At 42.0% G+C, this 16,196-nt stretch overlaps 1 long non-coding RNA gene across 1 annotated transcript in view; it reads right to left on the bottom strand.

Moving 5' to 3' along the window:
* Positions 1-6,990, bottom strand: part of LOC146757825 (uncharacterized) — a 51,128-nt gene extending 44,138 nt beyond the window's left edge. Inside the window, exons 1-3 of the long non-coding RNA XR_014935939.1 lie at positions 6,848-6,990; positions 4,967-5,197; positions 4,188-4,258 (exon numbers count right to left, since the gene is read on the bottom strand). This is a non-coding gene — a long non-coding RNA (uncharacterized LOC146757825). The remainder of the gene's footprint in view (positions 1-4,187; positions 4,259-4,966; positions 5,198-6,847) is intronic.
* Between the last annotated feature and the right edge of the window lie 9,206 nt (positions 6,991-16,196).

Raw genomic sequence — 16,196 nt, 5'->3', positions numbered from 1 at the left:
TTCAATTTAGAGTGATTTCAAACATTTCACCAAGCAAAGACCGGCTGTTAGGGAACTTTCTTGTTGCTGCCTTTGCCAATATGCACTACTAAGATCATAAGAAAATGCCAAAAAATGGATTAAAATGAAGCAGAAATATTGATCTCCCTCAGTATATTTCAGAAGACATTAATTTCAAAATCACTTTGCCTGTGTCTACACCCCCATACCTACGCAAAGCTGATGATTTCAAACTTTATAGGTCAAACTTCAGTTGAAAGTGTTAAGAATTTCTCCAGTCCCATAATCTAATTATTGACTCAAGATAAAAATCAAATTAAGAAAGAAATGAAGACCTGTGCCACAGCAGCCCTCACTATGGCCAGATTTATTTGGACAAGGAAAAACACCTGAGAGGTAACTTGTACTTCAGACCCTCAAAGGCAAGGAGAACACATTGGTCTGCATAACCTCTACCTATGGAGGAATCCTTTTTGGGGGTCATGGTGGGTAACAAATTATAAAAGGTCTTCATGTCATTATGATACAGAACATATAATCCCAAAATGTTTAATGGGGTCATAATGCATCCTGCCAACATCCACCTCGTGCTTTTTGCTAGCACCACTCCAATATCCTTCTAGATAGGACACACATGCTGCACAGACTGAGAGTCAATTTACTGAATTAGTAATTACCACATCCTACAGCACCTGAGTTTTCCTTGGAGGTCTCCCAACCAAGTACTGACCATACTCTGCCTTGCTTACCTAGTGAAATCTGACATGTTCTTGGCCAGCAGCAGAGCAGCATTGGCTGCGTGTCTAGAAATATTCAACCTGCACAGAGACCAGTGCCAGAAAAGATTTCTAAATAATCTGGCAATTCCACTTCACCCGTTCCTGGATCCTTATAGTGCTCTTATTACGCAAAGAGAAACTACACCCGGCTGGCTGGGTAGTTTCTATGTGGCAGCTGCATAGAGGAGAATATTCAGCCTGTCGAGCACAGGCCACTTGTGAAAGTCTGACTCTCTGTTCACGTATTTGCAGAGTCCCATATCAGATATCCTGTTTTCAAGCTGCTCTCTGCAGAAAACAAGAGTATTTAGCTGCCAGAAAAGGAAAAAAAAAATGCAAAAGAAATAAAATTATAATAAAACAGAAGAAAGCCCCCACCCCTGAGGAGCAGCTCAGCAGTGAATGAAAGAGATTTGCAAGCTGTTTTACATGCTTTTGTTGTCTTTCCTTGCTCTGTTGTCATTGGTTGTTTCGTTGTTTGCAAGGCTGAAACAGAGGGGGAAAAAGCTGCACGTCAAGTATTGAAATTTGCCTTTGAAGGTCCCTTTTTCAGATGGAAAAAGGAGCTTCAGACAGAGCTTCCAAACCCCACTTCGACCTTCAAAGTTTGACTAATCCTTTGTCAGAGTGGCATTTGCCACTTAAGGCATAAAGCCCTTTTAGCACTCGGCTCCGGAGCTTGTTTTCATACCTTCTCTTAAAAGCATATCCACAGCAGACTTTCATTCAGCGTCAAAGTGTGGGAAGGGGTTGTTTTGCTTCTGCTTTTCTTTGCCTGCAAGGGGATCTCGGTTCAGCGTTCTGCTGAAAGACACAAGGCTGATAAAGCAGAAGCCAACGTGCCATGTGCTTTACCGAGACCCAGAGAGCGTTTTGGGTCAGAGAATGAGGCATTCGGGACGAAGGCAAGCAAATCGGTTGGCAGGTGCTCCCCACTGCAGACATATCGTTAGGCAAATCGGGTGTTGAAATCCTAGCGGGCACACTGCAGAGTCTAACAGCCTTGACGTTTTCAGCATCTCACCAACCAAACTACAGAAGCCACGCATTTACACATAATATAAACGGGAATGCAAATGATCCTATTCAGAAGGCTCCTTATGCTAGAGGTAGTTGAATAACTTACAAATGAATGCCACAAAGAGAGACAGTGAAACGTCCTGATTATTGAGTAAAACAAGGCAACCAGAATAGCTTTTCTTGCACGTTCAGCACGTTCCAGCCAGAAGAAGCACACCCTGTCAGACTGAAATCTATGCAAAAAGTGAGGAAGATTTTTACAAGTGGAGAACAAAAGCAAGGAACACGTGCTAGATCCCAAAGGATTTCCTTCGGGTCAGGAGTCAAAATGAAGTTCAGGTTTAACAGGAAATTTTTGGCCTGAAAACAAACCATTACTATATTTTTGGATGAAAACAACAAACCTGAACCCTCACCCAGAGCTGAAACCAAACCTGGACTCAATCTTTGACCAGGCTTGAAGTCAAGTCAAAGCCAGGCACTGTGCGGTAAGGGAAGATGGAAAACCAAGCTGAAGCTACCACTAGAAAGAGTCGTTAGCTCTCCATCTGCACGACCCCCTGCAGCTCCAAGCTGCATCCATGCCTTTCTGTCATCTTGATTTGCAGCACCGCCATCCATTTACAGAGCTGGTGAAATGAATAAACATCTCTACAGTAGCCTTATCTCTCAAACAAAAATACTGAGGCTGAGAAAAATCCATACCTTTTGATAGAAGATCCATGTAAAATCATTTTACATGACCCAAAAACTGACAGCATCGCAAGCATCCTCTCTTCCTAAGTACCAATGCTGAAGCTGCAATCAAGAGGCATTTTACAGTGTGGACAAAGGCTCTTTTGTTTTCAGTCAGTGCTTACAGGTGGCAGCCTTAAGGGATAATGACTACATTGGGCTCTGCAACACCACTTACCTTCTGGAAAGAAAAAGTTCTTCCTCCACACGTCCTCATAAGCAAAATTGCTTTTTTGTTCTAAGAGGAAACCCTTTTGCATTCTGTTACATGCAGCAGAGTCTATAACAAAACCAACTAATGGCTTCAGTGTTTACAATACTAACAACTTCCAAGAGCTAAAGCAGTAAATGCAGGGTTGTGTCCCCCACCCTGTGCTGACGAAACAAACTGACTGCTGATCTTTCACACCTGTTTGGGAATAGACGGAAGATCAGGGCAGCAACAGCCTGATGACTGTAATGACATGACATGTAAGAGAAGCAGAAGAATTATAAAACTATCTGTCCCTCACCCCAATGAGCCATTCAGAATTCACCTACTACAAACAATCCAATGGTGAACAGGCATGGTGAGTTTCCCACCTGCCTGCAGGCAGTATGAGAAGCTAAAGAAAAGGTTTTAGAACAACTACTGGCTACTTAATGACATGTCAATAGCAGAAATCTTGGTAATTCCATCTCTTCTCTCACAACCCAGCACTGAACAACAGTTGCTGCTGTTACTTGGCTGCTGTCGGATGCCCTTCAATACGAACGGGCAGAAGAACAGCCTTCTCATCAGAGCTCACAGCAAAGCAAGATCAAAGTATACATTTTTCAACAAATCACTTACAAGACCCTTTGTAATACATCAGAGACAGATAAATTATGTATAGGTAGATCTTGTGAAGCTTATTTTGTGAAAGGCCTTAACTCTGTGGCGGAATTAAACCGATCTTAATTAAATTCTTAGGGGAAAAAAAAAGGAAGTTTTCATGGCAACTTTTAAAAGGGTTTCTAAGAGCAGTTCTATAACAAGCGAATGAATATTATTAATGACCCCAAGTTTAGACTTAATCCTTCTTTTTCCTGAGTGTCATCTTATGTTTCTTTTTCAGATTATAAAAAAATTAAGCTGGCATTTAAGCTCTACAGACCTAAAAATAGCAATCTAACACCCCATTAAAGTTATTACAAGAACAAGTAACATTTGATACTCTTGACAGTGGTTTCCCAAAGTACATCTTAGTAACGCCACTGCAGTGTCTGATGTTTCTGAATGGCTGCTCTGTGATTCTGCTTTGTGGCTAATTGGTCTTAACTGTCCTGTTGATGCTGTTTTCTTACTTGTGGTCATACACTCAGAAGTCTGAGACTCAGAGAGCAAGTGTTTATAAATGTTAAGACCATAGAACTTTAGAGCTTAACAGGAACAAGTAGGGCCAAGAGGATCACCTCCCCCCACTTCTATATTCTTTCCATGATGACAGTGAAATTGGAAGCATTACTGGATTCAAGTATCAGCTTCTAAAGCCGCCCGCTAGGTCACACCTTTCCATCAGATGTCCTGAAGCTCATCCTTCACTTCATGAATACAGTCATCTGAATCCCACACAGCAGAGCTGCAATTCATTAGCTCTGAATTCCCACCGATGTACTGAAATCAAGTCTCACCTTTCAGTCCATTTATTTTCTGCACTCCCTCTTTTGTTCCACTGGACTGAAGCATCTCATCAGAAGACAGGCTGAAAAGATAAATGTACGGGTAAATGTGTATGAGTATATACGCACATCTTAAACATACATAGTTCTGGTCTGCTCTAAGCATGTGCCTCACTGTTTACCTGTCCTTTACAGACTTGTAAGAACACTTTCAAACCAGGCTGGTATAGTCTATCTATATCTATACACATAACTCCGGAAATGATGTCAAGAAAAAAAGATATAGAAAAAGCCAAACTTCTCTCTCATTCTTACCCTCTCAGTCTCAGAAGGATCTGTCAGCACTTGCTAATAATCCAAAGTTGTATTACATAAACATCACAGAAGTAAGAAACAAGATAAACATAAGGGCAGAGAGTCTCCAAATTAGTTTTGGTGCGCTGTTGCAATGGGTGAATCTAATCTAAGGCTTCCCAGTAACTTTGAAAACCCCAGCCAAAAAGATAGGACAATTTGTTTTATTTTTGAACCATTATGAATATGTTTACTGACCAATGAAATCTAATCTTCCAAGCCTTCTTCCATAGGCAATCATATTATAAAGACATCCATGTATGAGGGAGACAAGGATTTCATACAACAGAGTAATTCAACCAAGCTCTGGAGGTTACAAGTATTTCCACTCCAGAGTGGATGGTTAAATGAGAATCTGGAAGCAAGTATTAAAGGTTAAATAAAAGGAGCAAATAACAGTAGGGTTGAGAAAGATACCTGAAGAACTGCAAACATACCTAGTTGGTGTTTTGAGGGCTCAAGCACATCTCTAATGAAACAGATGAAAACTTTCCATACAGCAGGTCCTTCAGGCTCCTCTGCAGTAAGGCAGTTCCAGCAGATGATCACCAGCAGGTACACAGGAGCTAGGACAGCAGTGTCACTGCTCTGACACAGTAGAGCCAGGCGAGAGGCTCTGCTCAAGACAACCACATATGAAGCCTCTGTGAACCCTGAATTCTCAGTCCCTGGAACAAAACAATTTGCAGGGCATCATTTAGTATTACAGAGAATCACAAGTGAGTGCATAAAATTTAAAGCAACCCATCCATTCCCAGGCAAAGGAAAACTATTTTAACTTTGCATTTACAAACTATGCATGATTTGAATGTGAAGAGATGACCAGCAATTCTTTTGCCTGTAGCACAGTTAGTCTCCCCCATACAGACAGAAATGATGCTCATCAATAGAAATGTGATGTTTCTGAATATATGTATTAAAAAAAACAACAACCCAATAAACTGCGCTTACCAGGTCTCCTCTAGCTCCCATTTAATTTCTTTTGTCTAATGTAAACTCACTGGGCTATGACTAACAGCTAACATATAATTTCTAATTGTATGGCATTATGTTATGTTAGTACAAAAACACGACCAGAGCCAAGACAGACAGAAGCACACAGTTCAGTCTTACTGGGAGTAGACAGGAATGGAAAAATCCCATCAGCATCATTTGTCAAGGAAGCAGATTAAAATTCAGCTCTAATGGGAAAAATACATATATATATACTTTTTAAATGACAGAACTGTTGTATAAACAAACCAAAATATGTTCACCTTTACAAGGGCTTATGGAAAAATGAACTGGATGATAAAGGACATCACTATTTTATTCTCTTGAAGATGATCTGCACATTTCTACTGAAACGGCTACAAGCTTTGCAGAGATATAAGGCCTGTAGCTGTATGATTAGCCATAGAGTCCAACCTTGTTGCAGAATTATGGTCAGATTTACATTTGAAAGAATTATGACCTCCCTCCCTGGGGAATAAACCAAGGGAACGTAAATCAAGTGTAACGCCACATGGAAGCACAATCCTGAGCCTGCAGACAGTCTGTAACAATAGCTGCAAGATCTGCCATCAGGCAGCACCCTCTCAGTGTGTTCATCATGAGGATCACCTCACATTCATGTGCATATGTTCTTCTCACACCGTGCATCAGTCCCATTTATTAAGGCTGCAGACTCGTCAGGACAACATCTGTATCATGCTTTGTGTTTATTCACTGGTTCATATGTTCCTGTCTCTTGTAGAAGTTCTTGTCTCAGGAATCCTGATATTCACAAAGCACTGTGGTCTCGTGCTCTCCCTCGACACAAGTGGAGCATCATCCCCACAACAAACCTGTATAAAGTTACCTCATGGCTCCCCATGATTTTCCAGCCAGGAATTCCAGCATTCAACCCAAAATAAAAGAACATAACTCCTAGAATTCCATTCACCCTTTCATTCCCTTGTCACCCAGATTGCACCTGGCAGTGCCCAGTCAAAGTCTTCCAGGGCATTGTGACCTTGATCCTATTGACCAGCACTGCTCTGATTTAAATTTCAAACAGCCTGCAATTCTGATTCCTCTTTCCCCCAGCTCTGAAGCAAACTTTATGGATTTTATAGGGAAGAAGGCCCTAACCACACACAAACTTCACATAACTGAAAAGGCAGTCGATACAAACAGAATTAATTTTAATTAACCTGAATATGCTGATGAAAATGTTGGGGAGTTTTCATGAACAAATAAGCAGAGTCACAAACACAGAAATATCTGCTTTGTTAATTACACATGTACACATATAGTAATTTAATCATAGCTAATTATATACTTGTTTCTGAACTTACACAGTTACAATCACACTGAGGCACCACTGCAGTTGATAAGCACGTGCCTTTTTTGGGGTTAGGCAAAGTAGAACCCAGCACTGAGATTCTGATAAGCAACCATGTCAAAGATCTTCAGTTCTCTATCTTAATCATCAGCCCCCCAGTGCCTGTTGGGATGGAAAGAAAATCATTATTCCCCAGCCTGAAAACTCCTCTGGAAGAATTGCTCCGGGATCACAAACAGCCTCAGGTGCAGCCCCTTGTTGATAAGTCCAAACAAGTCATTCACACAGGATCAGGAATTGCTACCCAACATGGTGGCTACACTGATGGAAAGTCAGTGAAAAAAAGCAAACTACAAACCAGGCTGTGAAATAACTGCATGTAAATATCACACCAGTTAAATGGAGATCCCTACTACTCAATTTAAACCTATTTAGCCAGATTTATTGAGGATATTGTCCACAGTTTCCTACCACATGTGCTCTACGAGCAGAACAAGAGGATGCTACAGAAGAATGTAACGTTATTGGCTAATATACACAGGAAAAATGGGGACATGTTTATAAGTCCTAAGAGCTGTGGTGCAAGGGATTGAATTCCATTGTGGAAATTCCTATCTGTGAACATGGCGGAGGTGGGTTGATGGTTGGACTAGATGATCTTTGTGGTCTTTTCTAACCCTAATGATTCCATGATTCTGTGACCACGATAACAGGTCAATTTCCAGTTTTGCTGCTACACACTTCAAGCCACATCCGACATCTAAACATGAACTGATCAGAGGTCCCTCATTCTTAGTGAACCAGTGCCAAGCCATTCCAACCTGCTGCTCTCAAATGTGCCACCACATCTGCGAGAAACATCTTCCCCTGCTGCTCCTAAAGCTTAACTGGGCCCAAGTGCGAGAACCCAAAAAGAAACCTAGCATGGCAAGGCTCCTTCAGGAGCATCCTGAAGCATAAAACTCTTCTGCAATTGCTCTGGGAAACACGCAAGGCCTGATGCTGAAAACTCACTATAAAAAGCCTGCGTGTTGGCCAAACAAGTGGCCAGAGATGGGATTTTTGTTTGCTACACAAAAGAAGAATATGGGAAAGGGTGGGGAAGGTTAGAGGTGGGGGAAATGCTGTTTTAGCTTTCCTTCATACTCATCTTCTTAACCACAGTGAGCTTGTGTCACACAAAGAAGGTGCATTCAAGATACGAACCCAGATATGTGATATTTGTTCAAGATAGAAGAAAAATATCGCCACAGCAATGGATTCAAAAATAACAGAGCTATACCTTAAAAGCCACGATATTTGGGACTCCCTCTCTTTGCCTGCTATATTTTAAACCTTCCATGGTACTTTAGAGTTCCATTTCTACATTTCAGAGCCTGTGGGCCAGGAATTTAAGATACAGCTAAAAAAGCTCATTAATAACACAAATAAAGAAACTGGGGTTTAAAGAACATATACAGGTAATGCAAAATTTGAAGTCATGACAAGTGGCAACAGTGCATACATTATCAATATCTGGCTAATGGACCCAGGATGATTACTGGTTAATGAGCTGAAGCACACAACAATTATTGGGGGGGCAAAGGGGGAAACAACAGAACAGGGAAGAAACGTTTCTTATATAACATAGCTGGTAGGAATTACAGCAAGCAACCCAGAATCACGTCCTGTTTACTTAAGCAATGGTGGATTTAGCCAAATTCTAGTACTACAGGCAGTATGTTTTTAAACAAAGCATATGCTGGTATACATTTTGTTAATGATGCTATTGATACCTACAGCTTTATCATCCCCCACAGTCAGGAGGCAGAGTCAGGCTGCTACAAAACTATCAGCTGGGGAAGTTGTAGGACAAGTATTGTAACAACTGCATTACCAGTTACGTTTGGAAAAGCTTCAGAACAAACCTGGTGCAAGGTAAAAACACAGCATCCCCCTGCCGGATCCTGCAGCAACTTGTTATGTCAGGAACACACTTGACACATTTCATGCCCGTTGTCCTCAGCCCAGTCCCTGACCAGTGCAAACACTGCTGTAACCTCCTTACAGTTATCACAGCTAGGCCTGGAAAGCTGCACTACCAAAATTCAGGCTTCATGCAAAACTAAATAGCTACATAACTACATAGCTAAATAACTGCATAGCTAAATAACTGCATAGCTAAATAACTGCATAGCTAAATAACTGCATAGCTGTGCCTTCGGTGGTCTCTTGATGCTGCAAAGCCCGAAGTGCAATTGGGCACTTTTCAGCAAAGACCTTCATGCAGAAATTCACGTGCACAAACTGCATACACCAATACGGACAGTACACTGCAGTCCTTCCTTGCAGCAATGTTTCCCCCTCATTTACACCAAAAATAATTACAGCACGCTTTAATGAATGCATCGTGAAAATAAACATCTACCTGGCAGGACCTCAGTAATGGAGGTTGCCTCCTTTTCAACTGATTGAGAGCTTTAGAGCCAAGTAAAAAGCGCAGGGGGATGGATGTACACCTCTGAAAGTTTGGAGTTTAATGAACAAAGCCACTTACTGCCTCTCAAAGGCAGAGGGCAGGGAGATGAAAGCTCCTGCTTCATTTTATGTGCAAAGCAGAACAGACATCTCCCATAGACATGCTAATGAAACATTGATTTGCTTGGGTGCCGTTTGTTACCACAGGGCTCTCCACCGTGGACTTCCAGGAGAAACGATTCACAATTAATTAACTCCTTTCACAGATTATCTGAAATCTAACCTCGGCTCAACCCCACTCCACCATAAGGCTCTTTGGATAGTAATGTGCAGATCGATGAATATGCATGCATGCAGCCGCACATCTATATGAAGATGTATGCCACATTTTTATAGACATCTATAGACATGCAAACAAACAATGCATTATAAATGTGCTATTATATATAATAGGACGCGTTCTGTAATCTATAACAATATGATAAATATTGTGCTATAAAATATACATCATAAAACCTGGCAGTACTTGTAGCCATGTAGTTCCATAAGCAGCACATGGGGATTTCTGCCCTCAGTCCCACTGCTCACATAGGAGGACCAGGACAGACCCACACACCCAGCACACCCAGCTCCCCATCACCAGCAGCTGATGCAAACCAGCACCCTGAAACTGTCCTGACCACCACCAGAGTGGCTTTTCCAGGGTACAGGATCAAACCAGAGGAGCAGCCAGCTTCCTAACTCACTGCTGAACGCTGAAGCAGCACATAGAATGGCCTGGGTTGAAAAGGACCACAATGCACATCCAGTTTCAACCCTCCACTCCAGCTGTTATTGACTCGGGGAAGATGATCAATACAGAACAGACCAGAAGTTCATTGTCAGAAATTGATAAAAGTTCCAAACTCAGGGGGTGACACCATTTAGAGCAGAACTTAAAGCTACGCATCCTACTTTCCTCAGGAAAAGCAAAGGTCTCCAGATGCTTCCACTCATTCTTTTAATGGCTATGAGCTGGAATTATAGTTTTAGTTTCTTAGAATTCGTAGTTAGATTAGAAACGAATATTACTGAAACTGCTGTGACTTCCTACATGTGCTCATCTCCTTCTTCAGGGCATCTCTGTTCTGATTAGGCATCAGCACTAAGCTAAACATGGCTTTCCTTCCCAGGTCATTAGCAAAGGCAGGCCTCGCTAATGAATTGCTCTGGCTAAAATAATAAAAGAAGGGCCAACACAGAGTTCCTGTGAGTTCTGGCTCAGCCCAAACCCTAATATTGATGTTATTCTATAAAAGGACCACAGACTACATAGGGCAACCCCACGTCTATCACAGCAGCCAGAGCAGTTTCAAGCTGTGTGCTTTTAATTATTTCATTGACACCCTTGGACTTGATAACTGACTGAATTTTCCTGTCAACACTCCGGTTTTGGATTTTCTTCATTAAATCACAGTTTCAAATTACCTTTTTTTTTTCAGTCTCTTTCTCTCTTCACTCCCAACCCCACTCCCAACATTTTTTGGCTTCTAATTCTCCGAATGCCCCACACTGTTTTAAATTACACACTCATTTTGGAATACACAGACTATTTATCTAGGAGGCAAATTTCAGAGCCATCTGAAATTCATTTCCCAACCCAGAGTTCCTGGGTACCAGCTTCCAACCCCGCCGTGGAATTTCCTGGGGCTGCCACGTGGGTCGGGTTTCTCTGCACCTCCAGCACAGGGCCCTGCCAGCTGCACACACTCTGCTTCTCCTCCTTATTGAGTATTGCTAAGGCAAAGAAAATATCCACTTCCATTCATTTGCAGATATCAGAAGTAAGCTAAGGCTCTATAGTTCTTAAAATGGAAGCCACCTCTTGGCGCACAGATGAGCTCCAAACAGCTGCAGGGTACACAGAACACAGAACAGCAAAAACTCAGCATGGAAACTTGTTCTTAATTTGTCACGCCAAGTGTATTAACAGAAGTTAGCTGCCATGTACGTACACCAACACAGCCTGCAGAAGTATCAATTACTCCAGGTGATTTCAGCCCGAGTTTGGGCACCCACTTGAATCTCTACGCTTGCAGCAATAGGTAAAATTTAAGAAGCTGCAAACATTCCAAACAAAATCAAAACCTTCTGCCATGGAAAATCTTGAATCTTATATTGAAGGTCTGTAAAGAGTCCAATCTGATGGGTGAAATCTGAAATTCCCTGTTGTTTTGTTAAACATAACAAAGCAAGCTGCAAGTGTAAAAGAGATCAGGGTTTGTTTCAATAGTCAAATTCTTCTCTTATTCCCTACAATTACTCGTTCGTATTAAATCAAGTGTGACATTAAGTTTAACATGTTTTTCATTTCAAGATGGACATCTTCCCAAAAAGTCCTAATTGGTATTTTGACTGTTTAATAAGCAAGTCTTTGGAAAGATTTCCGCCTGTCGTTTGTTGGAGAATTCAATGTATTCCCTTCCAGAACAACAATGATTTTACAACATCAGGCCAATATTTAGATTTATTTTTTTCTAGTGTTTCTCCGTGACTGAAAACAGTTTTTTTTATTTGTAGTCAGATGGAAACGTTTTCCTATGAACCCAATTACTGCATCATCACTATTTGCTGTGAGAAAATAACTAATTCGCTCTTGAAGTTACTTTAGTAATTAAAAAAGAACAAAAACACATACTTTTATGCTATCACCCACTAAGAAGAGTCTGTTATACACCTTAGACTGAAGTATCTCTTGCATAAGAGCTCCCAGCTCTCACCTGATCACAGATGACAATGGGAATCAATCATGCCACGTGACAAGATATTTATTAGGAATCTCATATGAGCTGTTTGATCCGCACCTGCCAATGGGACAACTTCCTAAGCACCTCGCACAGAGAGCCTGGAAAGCCCAGATCCTCCTTCACATACAGAAATCTAGGAAAATCAACAGATATAAGCATTTGCTTGTTTGTCTGTGCAATGCCATCTGTCTCCAAACGCCCTGGCCACAGAAGCCAACACCTTCCCTGCCTTGAGAGGGAGCTGAGCCCTATATATACTATATACACCATATATAGTGGAATTTTGTCACCAAACTTGCTGTCCAGAAATCACAGTGCAGTGGTGGGCCCACATGCCACGGCCAGAAACTGCATTTGATATTGATATTTCGAGGTGAAAGGCAGCTAAAGCAGCTACCTGGAAACTCCCAATCCCACACTGCTCCAGGAAATGAATGGCAAGATGGTCACTGTAGAGGAAACCAGTCATAGAAAAGAGATCAAGCTCAACTATGAGGCCCCGAAGAGACAGAGTAGAATAAAATACCTATTACTGGTATTTCACCAAAAAAATTCATGGGGTTTGGGATATACAGTCACACACAGTACAGAAGGACAACATAGAACTAAGCGCAAGCCCACGGCGCTTTGGTGCAGAAGAGAGAGGCAAGGCAGCCCAGCATCACTCAGCAAGAACAGCAGCAGGTATGTGCGGGTAGGCGTATAAATCCGACTCTAAAACATCCTCAGGAAAAAAAGGATGAAAGTAAATTGGAACCAAACAGTCTTTTGGCAGTCATCTCCAGGTACTTTGAAAAGCTTCAGTTCCAAAATATATCCCTGCTCCTTTAGAAGGCCTGAAAAGCCACATTTTTAAGAAAAATACGCTGTACCCAATAACTGCACATGAGAAGGGAAAAGAAAGAAATCCATACATCCACCTTGACCTTCAGGTGAACAGAAACCTGATTCAGACCTCCATGTGTTTTATGTCTTCCAGGTATTTCTGCACCTTTTTTTGTTTTTCCCCCAAGGAGGGGAGAATTTCTTAAACCTATTTCAATCTTTAATTTCATCCCCATTACTATTTGCATAAACAGAGATTAGAAGAAGGGAAGGGCAAAGACTCTTCAAAGGCTTCTAAACCCTCTAAGTGCTTACAGCAATACCTGTCGCAATAGGGAGAGAAATACTGCCAACTTCCAGGAGCTTGGGTATCAATAATTGTTTTATTCTGCCGTAATGCTGACCCTGAAAGGTCTTGAATGAATTCTGAAAGGCAAGAGTCCTGAGGAACAGGCAGCCCATTTAATAAGACATATATATAAATATATATAAGACACGCTAGAGAACCTGCACAGCAGGGTCACACCTGTTTGCCTCTTGGGGCATGCAGATGGTCCATACAAACCCATGGCCAGATGCAGAAATGAGCACCCAGCCACATGCAGATGCTGTTGATATGCAATCAATGACAAAAAGCCCCACTGCTTTACATTCAGCTCATTTACAAGCCTGATCAGATATCTTAGCAGGACATATTAGCTCATGTACATCACTGGTTAAAATACCTATATGGCCTCTGGATCAGAACTGGCTCCCAGCCAGCAAGTGCAAAGCACAGGTTGAGAAGTTCAAGTCTATCTCCATTTGCTCAATTAGAGACACCCTGCAGCAATTATTGTCTCCTAAAGAACAAGGCAAACCTGCCCTGCAGTTTTTTCTTGCTATTATTACTACCTGGAAAAGTCTCAGTTAAGGAAGATAACAAAACTCAGGGCATCTGTTCTCAAGCAGTTACCCTGCACAGAATCTCTGGGAACCTACAGGCAGCATCGAATCCACCTCTTGGCCACAAACAGCACCACCCAAACCCAAATGCTGTCTCTGAGTGCAGAGTCCAAACACACCCTTAGGTCCAGCAGCTCCAGGTTCTGCCCACCAACCTTTGGGGCAGAACATTTTCCTCACACCCACCTGGCCCTCCCCTGACTCGGCTCCATGCTGTTCCCTCCTGACACTAGTGCTACTACTGCTCTTAGTGGGGACAGAGGAACCAGAAAGTTGCTTTTGCAATATAATCACATTCTAACTCAGGTAAAAAGGGAGAACCAGAACTCAGCTGCATACATCTCCACTGCAGTGGTAATGGCAGAAGGGCAAAGGCAAGGATCTGGCATCTGGCCCTCTATGGCACACAGTCTATTCATATCAATATAAAGACTTGGATCACTCCCTCAGTTTATCAGAAGAACATCTTGAAGAAGTCCCTAATGAATATCTGACCCCAAATCCTAGTAGTGAGTGGAGCTACAAAACAGTAGAGACTGAGAAGCTGCTGAAAGCATCTCTTCTGGGTTGTGACAGAGCTCAGGACCAAATCAAGATAAACTGAATCCCAGTCTGGCATCCACCTCCTACTATGGCAAAATAAATAAATAAATTAATTAATTAATTAATTAATGGAAACATGTTCAGACCATTTTCTGAAGAGATCCCAGTCATTCAGATCAGTAGTTATGCCCACAAGATGCATGCTTTGTTCTTAGCACTATGAAGGAAATTACTAGCATGAAAAGACCACCGTCATGGAACACCATCATGCAACTGTCATCATTTCATGGACATTTCCATTGTTAAACAAAAATCAGGTTGTTCAAAGCTTTCTCCAGTCTTAAATTCTCTTTATCTTCTTGCTCTCCTTGTCTGGACTTAGAGAAGAAGGCACTTTACACTCACACCTCTTTTCTTTCTTGTCCTCTTTCACTTTCTTTCCATGCCACCTCCCTCAAAGCAGCACTTAGCACAGTGACAAATGAAGCAATAATAAGGTTAGTCATTTAACTCCTTGCATCCTACTTAAAAATCACCCTAATTACTGTGTAATGGGTCCACAGAGGCAGAAGAGTCTGGGTGAAGTCTACCCGGAGGGCACCGGTATAGTTCATCTGTCCATTCTCTAATAGCACTCTAAAGTTCACCCTTATAAACATGTCACCCAGTCCATAATTAAGTGACTGGTCATTAGGTAACGTATGTGGTACCTGTGGGTCACATATCAGTCAGCTGGTGATGGATCTTTATCCAATAGCCACGCAAAAACAGCTCTACAGCTCACGGCATCACTCAAAGCACAGCACACTCCTGAGAAGTCAGCATAGGTGTGGTGGGATTTTTTTTGTTTCTTAAAGCAAAAAAACCTGCGTTTGTGAAAGGTGAAATAACCAAGGGGAGGAGGGAGTGGACAGACTGCCACAGTTCATTCCTCAACCTGCCATGGTGGAAGAAAAGCTGAGTTTATTCCTTTACATTCCTGCAAGCGTACTGGTTCCAAAAGCATGTGTCATATGTCACTGACAGGCGGATTTCTCATTTGCACTTCATATGAGGACAGATTGCTAATTACTGGACTTTCATGAACTTCAATGACCTCTTTCCTGCTCATAAAAGAAAGTTGTGCTTTTCAACTCTCACATTCCACAGACATGCAAAGCTGCAATGGACAGGAAAAAAGCATTAGACAAACTTATTTGCACCAAGAAAACTGGAAGAACCTGAAATACACGCTAGAATGAACTCCCTGGTAAGCAGATGAACCGCATACTGTGCTGGTCAGACCATTTACTGAGAGCACACATATAGAGAAATGCAGTCAGTTCCACTGCAACTGCCTTCCTCCCCTCGCTCATCCAAGCCAATGCGTGAGGGGCTTGATCAAAGGAGATGTGGGGATAGCAGGACTTTCAGCTTGAGACTGTCCTCAGATGACATGCAGTGGATCATTTCCAGCAGGCTCTGTTACTCCTAGGAGACAGAAAAGGGCAGTTCCCATGTAGACCTTAAGTTCAGCTTAGTGTCCTAGAGACCCTGGGGCTCTCTCTGCCCTTCTTACAAAACAGTTCGACTGCTTTACTCTTCTGAAGTTCTCTGAACTTGCAGGAGAGAGAAGATGAGTTTCCTAGAGGATGGCTCACACGATTGGTGTCCCATAGGCAAGTTTGGTTTGGTTGGCAACAGAATTTTTCTGGGTACAAGGACTGCAACCTCACATCAGCCATGCAGACACCATTTGCAAGGAATTGACTCCTGGATTTAATAAAATAATGAAGAGCTGGACCACACAGGTTTCCAGATGGTAAA

The sequence above is a fragment of the Coturnix japonica genome, chromosome 19, assembly GCF_054131305.1.
Source record: "Coturnix japonica strain WE chromosome 19, WE-NBRP24, whole genome shotgun sequence".
In the NCBI taxonomy this organism is placed as follows: Eukaryota; Metazoa; Chordata; class Aves; order Galliformes; family Phasianidae; genus Coturnix; species Coturnix japonica.
Note: the sequence above shows the minus strand (reverse complement) of the source record. Positions and strands in the feature narration are given on the sequence as shown.